Below are 16,951 nucleotides of genomic sequence, written 5' to 3' on the forward strand. Positions count from 1 at the left end.
GCCATTTTATATGCTTAGCTACGTCATATGAGCCAAGGTGCATTCTGTACTACCGAAAGAAGAGAACTTGGGGGCTGTTTCGCAGCATGCTTGTTAACACATGTGCAGCCAGGGCCCATAGTTGTGTGTAGTATGGATGCTGAGCAAAATACGCTGTTGTAAGATGGGGAAGATATGGTGCAGAACAAAATCCAGTCATGTCTATTCCATCATTCAGTTCACATTGCAACAGGTAAGTAAATAGATGTAAGGGAGCTTTGTTTTACTTGAGATGGTGGAGTTATGCTCATTTGCAGGTCTATCCAGTTTGCTGTAAGAATGCAATACTCTTTACTTTTGACATGTTTTTTAATTGTAATTTTAGTAAGTGCACAATTACATTTTCAAGGGAAGGTTCATCCTGAAAATTGGCTTGCTTCACTGGTCTCCTTTTCGAGAGTTCACCTCAAATAATACAATTTTAAATAATTCCTCTGACAGCATTTAATAGCTGAAACTAAGAGTTAATAATACTTATAATCATCCCAATAAATAAAATTTATTTCCAACAAAGGAAACTTTAAAATGCTGCTATGTCAACTAATGAAGTAAAGCAAGCAACCACAATGCACAGTTCCCAGCATCAGCTAAAACATTCTGCAGGAATCGAGTCGGATGTTCCTCCTACCACCTGCCTCTGGAAGCGGTAAAGAGCAAGTGGGAGAACATTTATTCTGTGTTTATCTCCTTTATTTGAGTTTTAACATGGCCTAGTGGATAAAAGTGATTTGAAATCAAGAATGCTTATGCTTTAAAAAAAAATTATTTAGCAAACTGTTTAAATCAGCTTTGAAGGAGACCGCTTCTCTCTTCTCAGAAAGTGACCTGCTGTTGTAGACTACAGCTAATACTTGAACACATCAAGGAGCAATCTCTCTGGATAGTGCTTTGAAAAGGCAAAGAATATAATACAAGATTTTAAGTATTTATTTGCAAAGTTAGCCTTAAATGTCACCATGTTTTTTCTGTGCTGCTGTACTGGTTGTTTACAAGAGAAATGTTTTAACACATGCACTTTAGGATTGTAAACAGATGACATCTTTTATTGTGAATGCTTGTTTGCTTTATGTCACTACAAAACCCAGTCTTGCTTGCCTTGATTAAACCTTGCGTACTTTTCTGTAGTTTTATCCAGAGTTCAGCCCATAGCAATGAAAACAGAATTTGTTTCTGACAAAGCTAATGTTACAGAAACAGAGAAGCCCTAGGAAATGTCGGAGGACTGCATACAGAATAGTATGTTTGACTACAAAGATGTCATAGTTAATGCACTCCATTTTGCAGACCAGATATTTCTTTGACAAAGTAGTAGAAATAGGTTTATTAGAAGTACAGTATCTGAGAACAGCATCGAAGCATCTTTGATAAATCTGTTCTTACAACTGGTTGATCGTGTGGCTGAAGAAGAGTTGATTCACAGTGAAGTCTGTCTTTGTTGCTCATTGCTCATCAATGGCCTTTGTTAAAATAAAACCCAAATGTTTCTTGCTGGCGGTATTGGTAAATACAGTATCATATGTTGGGAAATATAGCACAGCGCTGAAGGTTATTTTTGTGCTCAAAAGCAAGATGCAGCATTGTGTGCAACGTGTTCCTGTAGCCCCAACTTACCCATCTGACAGGGGTTTGAGTAAAGTTTTAGTGATTGCAGACACTACGATTTTTCTAGAGGGACACATAATGCCCTGAGACTTATTACATTACATTGATTAGATCATAAAAATAACTATAATTTTTCCTCTTTTTTTGCTTCTTTTTCAGAAAGAGCCTTAAATACCAAGCCCTGAAACCTTTTAATGAAAGAAAAGTTGTTTTAAATAACTGAAGGATTTAAATCCTCTAGCTGTATTTTTTGTTGTCCTCTGACAATTGTAGAGTTGGATGTGGTAACAAGCATGTTGGGTACAATTCCACTCAATGGGATAATACACAAATAATATTAATACTCTTGGAAACAACTCTTGCTTCTTCATGATAACTTCAGTAGTAACCCCAGATGATAAAGTACATTCTGTGTGCCACATAATGAAGTTTTCAGAATGCACCATGAATATAACAAAGTACCTAGGAGTATTAACATCATATATAGCTGCAGGATTAAAATACCTGCTTGCTAGTAGTTCTGGATTAATGTGTTCTGTTCTTTCAAGTGGCTCTCTAATTTAATACATTAAAATCTCCACTAGATACCTGTGCGTATGTATACACATGTATCTGAGAATGGGTGAGTTTTTCTGTTTTTTCAGTCTTTCAGTGTTTTAATTTTTTGAAGCTACGGTTCTTCCTGGATGCAAGTAATCCGTATTGCATTTGTGGAAGTTATTTCAGTCATCTGAAAAAAAAAGATAATTCTTTGATATTTTTTTCAATGCTAAGTGTTAAATAAAACCATATAGTAATAATTTCTTTTAAAAAGCTAAAATTAATTCTGACGAGCATTTTTACATGAGAGTAGTTTTATTACTATGAATTTCTCAGTGTTTTTCTAAAGAAATCAAACATAAATCTAAAATAATTTGTCAGTGGTATTTTAATGTCATTGTAGTATTAGCCTTTCGGACCCTCTGGTTTTATACCCTCTGACTTGAACCAGAAACCCTTTAATTTCTCTTTGGATCAACGAATGGCCAGATCTGTTTGAGCAGGTCTGTGCTCTCCTGGTGCTGGTTCTATGATTGTGAATCTGCTGTTGCCTTTTGAAAATGGAGCATAAATGTTTCTTCTCAAAGGGTTAGGGTATAGCTAAAATCAACTTTTTCATTCTTTCCCTATATACTGTAAACTGTTGTAATGAATGTCTACTAAGGAAAAAAAAGGTTAATACAGAGTGTTTTCCCCATCCAGTTACTTCACCTTGTTGCACTGTTATGGCAGAATCCAATGTACTAGCTGGCTGTATGAGCACAGGTAAATGAAAATTAAATTTCAGGAGCAATTCCAGCAACTTATTTTCTTCCAGGAGATGGCGCTGTAACCTCATTAACAAATGCCAAACACCCCGGGGGGGGAACCGGCAAGATTCCTTCGCAGATAAGAAATTACAGGTATTTGAAGAATAGCTTTGAAATCGGTCTTGTAATGTTATTTTTCTTGACAAGATAAGCTTTCTGTTATGACTGGCTTGCTTCAAAGTTCCTTTTCAATCTTTTACAAGTCATTTCTAAAATTCATTTTCGTACTATAAAGTTTGGCAAAGTTTGTGCGGGTAGGTGGTCACCAGTGCAATGCTGCTCCTACAGCCGGGTGTGTGGTGGTGGTGTGGTCTGGGTGGCTTGGCACTGCTGCAAGGGGTGGAATAAACCCCTGGGCCCCACTGGCTGAGTGACACGCCTGAAAAAGCAGATGTCATAGCATAATTCCATATTTTCTTTCTACCTTGCTAATGACTTCCCTTCTCCCAGGCTTTCAGCAGACAGCTGTAATGGGAATGGTGGCCCTTAACACGAGAGACCTAACAAAACTAGGTGTCAGGTTCTGGTGAGCAAACTGATGTGTCAGCAGTGTTTATCTTCCTCTTAATGAGTGCACTAATTTACCTGAAAGTCCTAAAATTGAGATGTTTGGGTAACAATACACCGGTTTGCTTTTCAGGTCTAGGGTTTAAAAAAAAGGGGGGGGGGGTGTTTACATTTTTAATTTATATTTCGATTCTAAGTTACTATGGCTACTGAGAGCTTTTTTTTTAATGGGCTGACAAAATCCCATCAAGTATTGTTTCAGAATTTGACCATAAAACAAACAAAAAAAACCCCAACAAGCCCCCAAGTCCAACCGTAATATTCTGTTATGCTGCAGAACTGGGGTTTCCATTCTGGAAAGACATTGACTGAAAGGAAGAAAACTGTAGTAATATAAAACAACCTGTATGCAATTCTCATGAACGACAACCTGCACCATAATTATAAGAACAACTGGGGAAGGTAATTGCCCAGCACTTGTCACTGGACGTGTGTGTAAGCCAACGGCAGCTTCAGGAGCTCACAAGCTCATTGAGGTTGTTTTGGCAGGCCCGGGGACAGGCTTGCACTGCAAGTACCGAAATAAACACTGCTGCTGTATCAGATGCGGTTTGGGACAGGATTCAACAAAAGCCAAAGCAAAGAATAATTTTATTTGGAATGAATTGTGTTATACAGATGTGTGGATAGAACCAAACAAAAAAAGCCCCCAAACCCCCTGCCCATTCCAGTAAATCTCTGTACTTGTGTTGAACACTTAAAATCAAGTGATTAGTGCTTTGAATGATCTATCCACCATACTGCAGTGTCTGAGCTGCGATGGCTGGAGCTGGAGGCTTTCTTTTCGTTGCAGGCAGCAGGAGAGGTGGAAAGAAAGCCTTCAAGTGCAGTGCGGGCACGAACGCAGACCAAAACGCATCTTTGCAGACTGCCGTTGTTTTCAGCCGCTGCTGTGAGAGATGGCATCGTTTGGATGTCTGGCTGAAGCTTGTTTTATCTCACTTTTAACCAGTTTTGCATTTTCAGTCTTGCAGGGATGTTTGGTTTGTTTTTGTTTTTAATTTGAGCCTTTATCCTGGCCCTCAGGTGCCCTCAGAACAGGGCTTTTCTCTAGCCCACACATCTTCATACCTCCTCAGCACTGGCTGTGGCAGGATGCTCGTCTGGGGACCAAACGCTGCTGTCGCTTACGTACTTGGTGCCAATGGCTCGTACCAGCACCAGATCAAAAAAAGTTGAAACAGTCTCCTGAATGCCTTTATTGTCTCACTGAGGAGCATGTTCTGTCCTAGGATAGTACAATGTACATCACATTGTATTGGAGTTGTAAAGGAATGTTGTCTTAGGGTCTGGTTAATCAAAAAAAAGCAGAGTGGCAAGTATTGGACCCAGGTGTTGGGGAAACCAAAGATGAGGCACAGATGTGGACTGGCTCGTACTTCTCCACCTGCTCCCAGCCATGGTCCTGGGCAGGCTTCTCCATTTCCCATACAGTTTCATCGTTAGATTCCCAATGTCCTGAAGGAGTTTGTTCCTTCTTGGTCAAAGAGATCTTCATTTAGAAGCGAAGGACTCATCCCAGAAGGACTAGTTTGGTGAGTCAAAGTAGATTCTGATTTTCTAACTCACCCAGCTCTCCTTGCTATTTTAGACTGTCTGCTTAAGCTGAACAAGTTAAGCTGTTAACCAGTGCTCCTCAATGGCTTCATCCACGATGCTCAGAGCAGCCTGTTTGCCCATTGCCCTCCTGCGTGGGTTCTTTGCAGCCTCCTGTTCAGATCAGCACTGTTTGTACATGATCTACTTTGCTGCTCCCCTGCAGAGGGATCCTTTTGCTCCACAGGATCTAAATTTGTCATTCTTATGCTGGCTCAGTCTCTTTGAGCCCAGAACTGTTGGTATGCCCCGGTACTCCTTTACAGTGTTCCCTAACGCTGCTACTTCCACAGCAAAGGTACGTGGCATCCAGGCTTTCATGACAGATCAACAGTTTTCTTGTCTGATAGGATGTCTCTCTGAGCCACCTTGTTTTTCTGAATTTCACCTAAATCAAGAGATTAATTCATGGGTTGGTTTCTCCTGCCATGTACAATGCAGGGAGCAACATCTCTCTCTGGAAAACAGCTTCAGAATGAAACTGAAACAAAATTTACTTACTGGAAGAGCTTTTGAAGATGGTATGGCCTAAGAATGATTTTATTCTCATACTTCTGGAAACTGGGCTCTTATATGCTTGCTGGGAGTCTAAATGTAATAAAACTCAGTGCTAATCTGCCCAAACATTACAGTTGAAGAACTGCTGAAGGAAACTGCACTTTGGCTACAATTTTTAGAGTTAGATATGTACCTAAGGAAAAAAAGGAAAGGAAAAATAGCACTTGTATACACTTCAAAACTAAAATTACAAATGCAGTCTGAAGTTGTCCTGCCACCCGGACGTGCTAATGCTCAGTTTGTTTAAGAACTTATCAGAACTTGCTGTTTTTGCCAGAACCTGGTTTCAACTACAAGTTTTGCCTTGCAGAAGTAGCCTGGATTTAAGGCATCAAAATGCCAATGAATTTACTAAGATGGCGACAATTTTTTTTTGTATGAACAGCTTGTCAAGGATGACTCTTATGGTGCTGAGTAAAATGAAATTTTGTTGAAACTGTAGTGGTTAACAGAAAAAACGGTCAGTTTGACAATGCTATCTTTTTCTCAGTCATAGAGTGATGCTCTAAGTATCATCCCTTTGTCAGAAAATGACCAAGGCAAGGGGTGCCACCACTGCCCCCCAACACACCTGAACTGGAAAGGACCAACTAGAACATCTTGAGCCTTGAGGATTTCCAAAAAGGAAAAGATATTTTTGAATATGCACTAGTGAACTGCTCTGTATTTATTATGGACCAGTTCTGTATTTATTAACACGTGTGTGACGCTTCTAGAAGAACCAAAACATATAAAGCTACAGAGAATGCCATAAACATGCCATGCTTGAGTGCTCTCAGCTATCAAAAACTGAATGGGTGATTTTCGTGTACAAGCAGGCAATGAGGAGCTTTTTTCAGGCTTCAAATGTATCCTCTTATTGTGGAAGTCCAATATGATATGGCAAATATTAGAATATGCATAAATTATTAATTAAAAAAACCCCTGTGTCTAGCTGGCAATGCAAAAAACCTCGCACTATGTTTGTGTAATGTTAAAAGTCAATGGGAAGAAAATCTATCTGAAGTTTAAATTCTTTTCTAAGAACTGAAATTCATTTTGAAACAGTTCGTCCTGGTGTAACCAGTGGCAACAATTGAATGCAATTCAGCTAGGAACTGAATGGGACAAACATAAAGGCTGGTTTGATTACAGGTTTACAGGCTCTCTGCTCCTTTCACTCAGGAACATCAGCATTGCTATAATGGATGGGAAAAGCAGGCTGTTCGGTGGTTACCCTCGCTGGCAGGGCCTGCATCACAAGCTTCAGAGAGAAGTTTGCTTCTCTAATGGCAAAGAGGTTACGTTGCATCGTTGCGGCCAAAATGAGCCTTTATTTGCAGTTTTTACAGCTCTACTGCCTGAATTGTGGTTTCCTGGCTGTGAGGGCTCAGCTTGAACTTTTCAGACCCAGTTCCTTGCTGATATTTAATCTAGGGAACAACTGAGAGCATAAGTCTGCTCTGATCTACCTTGTGCATAATCCTGTTAATTTCTCTAGGTAGGAAAAAATCCCAAGTTTTTATAATTTTTAAAGTCTCAATTTATATTGACAAGCATTAATATACCTATTTTGGTTTAACTTTGGTGGGTCTTTAACCAAATTACATCTCAGCGTGGCCACAGAGGCCATTAATACACAAGATGCTTATTAATGGGTAACAAAAGGACCTAGCATCCTCTATGACACTGTAATGTTGGTTACTTTTGAGAGTCATATTTTCATATTATCTCACACTTCATAAATAATTTGCTTTAGCCTCAGAATAGTTATAGGAACTGCACAAGCTAGAGACAAGCTTTCTGTCCCTGCAGAGGTTATCTGGCTCAGCTCTTATGATCTGGGCCGCTTTATCAACTGTGCAGCACCAACTTGACAATAGGGATTATCTTTTAAGAAGGAGGAAGCATCCTGAATTTGGAAGTGAGTTACTGGCAGAAGAGAGGCAGCTGGAGGAGAAACAGTGAGATTATGTGAGGCTGCTGTGGAGCCACAGATAACTGCTTTCAGGGCTTTAATAAATATAGGTATATGGCTGTGGTTAATAAATTCATGTATATGGCTGTAGGGAGCTGTGAGACAGAGCATTCCTTGATCTGTCCAGATTACAAGCTAGCCACAAATCACCAGCAAAGGAGCTACACCATACCAGTACTATGAAATCCTTTGGGAATAGGATATCAAGAATAACTCTCCGTGGAGCCCCCAAAAAGAGAGCTGCTTGATAGGAATTTATCAAAGTGCACATGTAAGTGAATTATGAATGCTGGGCTCAGCCTCTCATTCAGACGTCACTGACAAGAGGTACCGTAGCATCTGCCAAGTCAGGATCCTGCTGCTGATTTAATGTCAGCCTTCAGAGAAAAAAGGGCTGGGTTTTAGTGCCTGGTCAAAAAAGAAAAAACATGGAGATAAAATATTATTTTTAAATAGTTAACTAATGTTGACAGCTACAAGAGAAAATTTGAGAATGAAATGTAGCCCTTTCCTGCTCATGCCCTCGTGAGCAAGGAGAGTGGCTACCAGCCAGGTGTCGGTGCTAGTGAAAGAAAAGCCAGTTATTTCGCAGTATTGCCAGTGGCTGACATACCATTGTCATGGGGTCATTTACCACATTTAATTACATGATTTTTATTTCTCTTTTTTTTTTTCCAAATAGTAGCATATTTTCGGTTTCCTCTCATGTGGAAAATTATTAATTGTACAAATTAAAGGAAAATATATCCCATGTTTAATTGCACAAAGACTCTTTGAATACTAGAACAGATGTGGTATTTTTCTGTCTCAGTGTTTCTGCTGGAAAATGCTAAAAATCCAGAACAATCATTGGAAGTCCTAAACAGTGAGCAGGAGTGAAAATGAAATACAACTCTTAATTATTTTCTGTGGGTTCACATTGGCATGCATTACAATAATGCTTAATTTCTCCACAGCACTTAATGTTTCTATTAATTTCCAAAAAAGAGATTGCAGCCAGTAGTGAGAGCATCACCTTCATCTTGTAGAGCTTGAGTCTGGTTTTGTTCTTTGCTTGACTGGGACCAGGAAATTAGGTTTCAGTGGCCTAAGCATGAGACTGTACGTTAGTCTGAGGTGAGTCTCCCTCCAGGTGCTTTATTAGAGCTGTTCTGCTTTGTTTAAATGCTTTTATTTAGATACTAAATACTGGCTATGTGGTGGACCTGGGACTTGAACCTTCATCTCTGAATGCCCCAACAGAAGAGGAGATCTCTCTCCTGACCTGTGAGTATTCATTACTCTAGAAAGCAGAACAGTTCAAAACAGACATAGATAAGAGTAGGAGATACATAGCAGAGTAAGATAGAGGCTCGTATCTACAGAACATTGTCTCTGGGATGGGATGTATCATTAGCAGCCCTTCAGCTGGTGCCTGCAAGCTGGTAGAGCATGGGCCCCGCTCCCAAGAGCTCTGCAATGCATGCTCAACATGTGCCCCAGGAGCCTGGCAGACCAACTAACCCCAAATCCAGTGCCTACCTATGTGCTTACACGTGATGCTTATAACCAGAAAGCTTTAGAATTAGGGGTACGTGGCATCAAGGATTAAGTATTTGATCACAAAATTGGAAATAGTTCTGAAAAGGTAGGACATAAAAACATTATCGGTATTTACCTTTTGCTGTAGCCATCACTAAAAGCCACTCAGCTCTTACTTTTGAGGCTAGTTCAGCATTCAGTGAATCAGGGCATTTCTTTTTTTTTTTTTTGGTCACTTATTTATACCAAGTGCAAATAAATCTTCAAGGTGTAGACTCTGTCACCCTGAGTGTGTCTCTTCCTGTTAAATGTGAATGTAGTGCTGTGCTGCAGTTCCCTTTCATTTTTTCTTTCCTGCTTGTTGTGCTCAGAGATGTTGTTGCGGGCTGCTGGTGTGTCCATACCAACGAAGCAGTACCAAGTGTGCATCCTTGAAGATGCTGGCTGAGGCACGCCCGGCTCCTGAAGCAGAACATGTGTGTGGGGAGGGCTTTCCACACTATGGCAGTGCTCCTTACAGCCACCAGCTGCTTTACTACACAACAAAACTTCATTAATTGTTCTTTAAGTAATAGCTAGCATACAGGCTAACGAGAATATTCCATGAATACTGCAGTAGTCGCTGGCTCTTTGCAGAAACAAAGCCGTTGCATTGTTTCCAACACTGTTGTTTGTGTCTGTGTTTGGCCAGAAGGACATTCCTTCCATGCTGGATTAGCTTCGGGGACTCCATCACATTTTATTTGAAATAATACTCCTAATTTTCTCCTTACCACCCAGGCACAGAGGCCACATTGGCATTACACTGTGTGGCTTGCATGTGGGGCTGACAATAGTCAGATAAAGTAAAGCATAGGCTGGTCCAAATCCGTATCACTTTCTACTGTAAAATAGGACAAGTTCATACAACAGTCGCTCTTCTAAACATCTCACCTCTAAATTTTCAGTTACACAGAAGTTAGTCATGTTCCTCTAGCTGAGTTTAAGCCTGTTTAATTATTTCTATGCTGTGAATGGGATAAGAGATTTATTACTGTGCATTACTTCTCCAATCCTTCATAATGGAGCAATCAATTTTTAGATGTGCATTTTGCAGAAAGAATGAAGCACTGATACTATGAAAACTACCACCAGAGAACACAGCTTTTATCTCTGCTGAAAAATGGTGACAAAAATGCTTTCAGCGGGACCTGGACCAAAGTGCTTTATCTGAACAGATGCTGAGCACGGCCTACAAGTAACAGCTTCTTGAGGTGCTGCATCAAGTTAACAGCTATATGTTTGTTCAAGTGTGGACAAAGCCATAGGGATTCTGCACTGCAGCAGGTGTAACAGGATGGCTGAATATAATTGAAGTTTTCTATTGTGGTATAAATAACACTAGTAGTACACAAACAATAGTCCATGTTGGAATCCAGACCTTCAGAGTAGCCGAGACAAAATTTCTCCTGGATGTTTTATTGTGAGATTTTGATCAATAGCGTTGGTGCATTAAGAACAGAGAGAGAATAGATCTGATTCTACCGTGAATGAATAAAAACTTTTTTGGGTATATTACTGTATTTATAGACAGTTGCAGTGTGCTTCATATGGCAGTGTTGTTTTTCAAAAATGCAAATTCCATATTTTATGAGAGGTAATTGAATGATTTCCATTGACCTTAGAGTAATGCAATATTGCAGTGTATGTCAACCCAGCTAGAGGTTTGTTGGTTTATAGAATAAAACCAGCATTTGAGACAGAAAATCTGAGCAGGCACGACTTGAAGTTGCCAAACCAACATCTCCTTATTTGCTCAGTGCAGAAATGAGATGACAAATTCCTCTATCACTTTTAAAATAGTCACTTGGAATGTTTTGGCTGAAATGAAAATACTGAAGGAGAAAAAAAGAAAAAAGACAATTAAATCAGTCATTGTAGCTTTGCTGCTCAAATGAAATGCGGTAGATGTTTAAAACATGTTTATATGTCCCCTGTTCCAGAAGGAAGAGTGGCTATTGCTTCCCTGTACCTGCTCAAGGACAGTTTGAGGAAAGATAACAAAAAAGGTAACAAATACAGGATGAAGGCTGTTAAAGGTGAGACACGTCCGAGTCCTTCACCAGGGGGGTAGGGCTCAAGGTCTGGAAAGAGCACCCACCCTTAATCCCTAACTCCCTATCAGTTGTCTCCTCCAGAGACAGGAAGAGGGAAGTAACAGCATGAACCTTGTGACGCCGTGACTCAGAATTGTCCTCTCAAACATCAGTAGGTCAAAATACACTACTGAGCGATATCTTTGTGTCTAATTAACCAATACAATTTCTGTTGACTTTGCACTCATCAAAGTGCAAGTGTTCCCCATTCAGTGTGCTGGTTAATTAAAGGGAGTGCTGTATATAGATGAGTGAAGAAAAGAATTTGCCTGTGCATACTTGTCATTAAGAAAAAAGCAGCAATTTTTGTGGCGAGCAGTGCAGAATAAGTGGACCTTGTGAACTGGCAACATGCTTGACTGTGAAGCTGGAATTTCAGCACTGTTTACAGCTTCTCAGTGCCTCTGTGTACATACAGCATTTTGCTTAATATTAGCTGCTTAATAACTAGCGAGAATCACCCTGAATTGGTTTGAGTCCTGTGATTTATTTTTTTCCTGGTTCTTTGAGTAACCGCTTTTCCCATGTGCTCAGGATCATCAGAAAGCATCATTAGCCCTGTCTGGCACATGTAGCATCAGGTTAGTGGCAAGGCAATAAGGAGAACTGCCCTGTGATATTTTTTATACTGTGAGAGAGGGATGAGGGAGCAGCAAATGTTTATTATTCATTCTCTTGGGAGGGTTTCAAATGAAAGGGAAGGCCATCTCTGTCACCTTCCCTGAAATGCTTTCCTTTCTGCCAGGCTGTTGGCTGTTTGCTATGGGAGTAATCTGTCTCTGATCCTTCTGCAAGTTTTCCTGTGATCCTCCCAGTTAACAGGACGCTGGGTTTTGGCAGCAGTAGAGCTATTTGACAGTCACTGATTTGGGGTACAGCCTAGCATTACATGCTTCTTGCACCAGGAAAGAAGAGCAGGACTGAGGCTGTGGCTTACAAGGGGTACAAGAAGGCACCAGTGGAGGCTTTCTCTCTAACTCTGTCCCCATGAGTGTTTTGGTGCTGTATACTGTGTGAATTTCTCTGATGTTGCCTCTTTAAAGCACACAGTTTTAAGCCAGTTCTTTGGCCTGGGCCTTTACAGAACACACAACAAAAATATCTTTAATTACTTTTAATTAATTAATTATCCTATGATAATTTTAGAGGAGTGTGAAGAGATTTTGTGTGCCTGAACCAGCAGGCGTCCTCCAGCTGCTCTGGAGAACATGGGTCTTGTCACCTGGACCTGTGAAAGTTTCTGTGCATTCATTTTGAGCTCTCTTAAAGTACATAATTGCTAGTTACCACCTCCTTTTGGCCTTTTTGAAGAAAATCTGGTCAAGAAAATCTCTTAGAATTGACTTAAAATTTAGTACTGCGGTGTTTGTTCTTCCACCCTCCCCACGTGGCTGGGGATGAGTCCTCTACGCACCCGTGCTGCCTGCTAAACTGCTATTATTCTAATGCATTCTCATTTATGGGCATTTGCGAACAGTTCACTGGTTCATTAGGGATATTCACCAGAGAGAATAAGCCAATAACGCAGTCCATGCACTTTCAGATACTCGGGCATCGAGCGTACTCCAAAGTGCTTCCTGAGCAGTCAGCACCTGCCTCTAATGCAGTAGTCAGCAGAGAGGAGCTGTGACGCCGTCACCAACTTTTCTTGGCCCAGGAGCAGCAATAGTAAGTAATGCATCGCAGGCAGCCTCGGGCCTTACTCTCCTATTGACGTCTATTTAATTTCCCGTGTCCACGCATGGAGCTGGAGAACCTATGTGTGTCTCCTACAGGTCATCACTGTGATGCTCTTAACATGTAACAGACCGGTGGAAGGGACATTTTTAAAAGCAGCAATAACACAGTATGGTTCTTATGGATCAGAAACTCTCATTGTCCTGGTGTTTTGAGAATAACCAAATGGACAAAAGTCTGCTTGCCCATGGCCACTTGCGTTTGAATCCGTCCCTAGCATTAAAAAGTCAAATCTTTTTTCCATTTTCCCCCAAAAAGGGAGCGCATTTTCTGTTTTGACACAGGCATTTTTCTTGAATGACTACCCAAAATGCTTCTCCCTTCTAAACAACATTTAGTCATTAGCAGTTCATATTTTAAAATGCTATTTATTATGAGTGGAAATATGCAAAATTTCCTTAAAAGCTGACTTGCAAATGTTAATACAGGGATAAATGAACAGTTGATGAATAAGTCCTTCAGAAGCAAGTGGCTTTAGAAACACTCCATAAATTTTCCCCATTACCACATTTAAAAAACATTTAAAATAATTGTTGGAAGTCACTGAGTGCTGATAACTCTGCTTTATGAATGTGGACTAATGGAGTAAAGTGATAATTATTTAGCTGCTGTTGCATTTTAATTCAATCACGCCATGGCTGTTACACATGGCAGTGCAGCCTTTGCCTTTTTATTTTCTATAGGCAAATAAAACCTGCTCGGTGGTCTCGGGTAATAGCCCTTGCAGAACCTCGCTGGGTCGGGGGAAGGAAGGCAGAAACAATGCTGAAGACTGTAGATGCTTCTGCGATATGGAAACATCCCTGCAGTGCACTTCAGCAGAGTCTGATTTTCAGGTCCTGTCTCAGTCAAGAGGGATCAGAGTGTGACTGTCACCAGAGCCACCCACGCAGGGCTGGCGAATGTGATGCCGGACCTACGGGAGCAGGAAAGGATGGGTTGCCTTAGGCCATCTCGGAGCCTCTCGGGCCTCCTGCTGACCCTGTGGCACGTCTGCCAGCCCACCGGTGCTAGCTGGGACACCTCGGGGCACCCCTGCACTCCTTCCTGGGTGTACACGGGTAACTGCTTTGAGCCACTGACTGCAAAGCTGGGGTTGTGGTTGCTGCCACCCCACAGCCTTTGCCAGTGAACTTTCTGTTGAGGTGGTTACATGCTAGTAAGGGCAATTTTAATGAATTCAAATTTGATTGTGTACGCCGTATTTCTTTTCTTTCAAACAGTTGAGCTACTGTGAGGTAGCAGCATATCCCACTTAGGCACAATTGCTTTTATCCATCTTCTCTCAGAGGTGACAGACAGCAAAGGTAAGACTGGTGCAGCCAAAACCATCCTCCCAAACCTGCCTTCTGCAAAGCATCTCTCCCATGACTGGTAACAGGGACCCAAATAAAGAAACCCCACACACAAAGAAATTAAATGTGCTGGTTGACTGCAGTCCCATTAAACCAGACGTTTCATTTCAGCAATACAGTGAGAAATGAGTCTTTGGGTTATTTAGTACATACTGGACCTAAGAGTGGCTCTTTGGCATATTCCTGGTTGCTTGCTGAAGTGCTGTGATGCCACCAAGCAGAGTCATGCTGAGGTGCCAGCTGCCTTCCCCACCCAGGGAGAGCAGAAATCTCCATGGCAATTCCAGTACCAGTGTGCTCAGAGATGTGTTAACATCTAACCCCATCACCACGCAAGTAATTTTCTCATTTCCATTAGTTGGACTCAGACCTGGACCAGACACAGAATCAGCTGAGACTCTACATGAATTTTACCGCAGAGTATATTGTAAGGAGGTGCTCTCATGCTCTATCTGCATAGTCTGACTATCAAAGAATGCTTCTCTTAAACATGCTGAAATAATTCTATTAATCCATATGAGCTCCTGAGTGATAATGAGAGGTATTAAAATGTCATTCAAATGTCAAAATCGTAGTGGTCAAATGCAGCCTTCTCTCAAAGGAGACTTATAGCGTCTTATCCCAAGTAGCAACATCAAATTAGGAGTAGCTGAAGAGTCATTCACAGTTCCTCAAAACCTGAAGAAAGAAAGATGCAACTTAAAACACAGCAGCTTGGAAATGGGCTGGACACACAGCTGAGTTGAGGCCATTGGGCCTCCAATGACTCGATACACTTTATAAAACCATTCTGTTAGATCAGTCACTACATTTAGAAGAACGGTTGTAAAGACCATTATACCTCAATGAACTCACCGCAGTGCTTGGTCAGCTCTAAATAACAGTGTTTAAGAACTGTCATAGCAATGTAAAGCATAATTTTCAGCATTTCCACTTGTAGAGTTTTACATATTTCATGTCACGTACTGCCATGATCTCTGCTGTACCGTGTGGTTTTGTTTGCAACTGTGATAGCAAACCGGGTCTGAAAATGGGATCTTTGAAAGGCTGTAGATTTTTTTATTTCTTGGTTCTCTTTGTAGCTGCAATTCGGAAAGAATTTTTATCTGGTTTCATTAAAGATTTTATAGCAAGCTAAGTGCATTGGAAAACCCATGTCCTCCAGTGGTAAACTGGTTAGCTAACTATGCATTTGCCCATGGCAGCTGTAATCCTGCATAGCTAATTCCTTCAGAAACACTGATGCATCATGAACACGTGCATTTCAAGAGCTGAGGTCTGCTGCCTCATCTCGTCAATGGAAAGGGTTTTATGAATGAATATAACTCTGAATTTTAAGAGCGCTTTGACAGAGCAGCTAGTTTTTTACTGGTGTACAAAAAAATATTGGTTTCTACAAATATAATGCTACTTTCTTGTAGCATTAGGTGGAAAAATTTAACGGGGGGGAAAGGAAAATTTTGCAAAGGAAGGTTGGTAATGTTTGAAAAAGGAAAGCCAAAACTGAGAAATGAGAGGTCAGGAAAAAAATGACACCTTCTAACAAAGACCACGAGTGGTCATTCTGCGGTAATGGTTTGCTGCTGTACGTGAACACAATTGAAGTGTCTTGGCAAAGGTTTTCTCAACACCATCCTGAGCACTATGTCAAGCCACTACCTACTGACAATTTCATTGAGGTTTTACTCATGCAGTGGCCCAACCTCATCAATGCCGTGTGCTAGATACCCGCTGAGGAGCACCTCCTTGGGCCATGTACAAAAAGCAGAATTTGCCATTGCTCTCACGTGCGTGTGCGGGCTGCTTGTGTGGCCTGAGCACTTGGAAAGTTTCACAAGAGCTAATTGCTGAGGCTCCTTGCCTGCAGCCCCCCCGTGAGCCTGGGGCTCACGCGTGGCTGCTCCGCTGCCAGCTGGACCACTCTGAGCTATTTTCCACCTGCTGCCAGCCCCAACTGGCACAGAACTGGTCTCAGAGTGTCCCTGGACCTGATGATCCTTGCTTTGAAGTAATGATGCTTTTTACTATTGACTTCAGCCAGCTGGGAGTGAAGCCCTGTTCTGATTTGCATTTAATCAAGGGTATTTTTCTCCTTTCCTTTTCCAGCTTTGCTTTGCAGCTTGTTTTCCTTTTTTTGTGGATATTAAAAATATGCAATAAAAAGGATCTGTTAGTGTTCAGCACTCTGAAAATCAGGGTTTTGTTGTTCCCTGGAAGCAATTTCTGAACTTTCTCTGCTTGACAGTGCCAGTAGATTTTCCAGAGCCAATAATCACAAAATGTCAGTGTTGCTAAATGGGGACAATAAATTTTCAAACAGTTCCGTAACATGATTTTACCAGACATTAAAAAGGTCAGGCATGAACTGTAAATAAATTCCTGTCTCGCAGCTATATGCCTCTTTAGTTAGAGAGTAAATTATCATTGAGATAAGCAGTCAAGCAGTTACTCTCCTGTTTTGTAATGGCCCTATATTTTGCTTGTTAGATGGCTGGGCTCTCCTGCAAAGATAAGGAGGCCCTGTTAAAGTATGAA

General features: G+C 41.1%; 1 long non-coding RNA gene across 1 annotated transcript; it reads left to right on the forward strand.

Annotated features, from left to right (window-relative positions):
* The first annotated feature begins 8,841 nt into the window (after window positions 1–8,841).
* On the forward strand, window positions 8,842–12,988 carry LOC140658779 (uncharacterized). The gene is made up of 3 exons (XR_012044870.1): window positions 8,842–8,934; window positions 11,172–11,237; window positions 12,868–12,988. It is a non-coding gene; the product is annotated as an uncharacterized lncRNA (long non-coding RNA).
* Window positions 12,989–16,951: the final 3,963 nt, after the last annotated feature.

Source organism: Ciconia boyciana, chromosome 1 (genome assembly GCF_034638445.1).
Source record: "Ciconia boyciana chromosome 1, ASM3463844v1, whole genome shotgun sequence".
NCBI classification, from domain to species: domain Eukaryota; kingdom Metazoa; phylum Chordata; class Aves; order Ciconiiformes; family Ciconiidae; genus Ciconia; species Ciconia boyciana.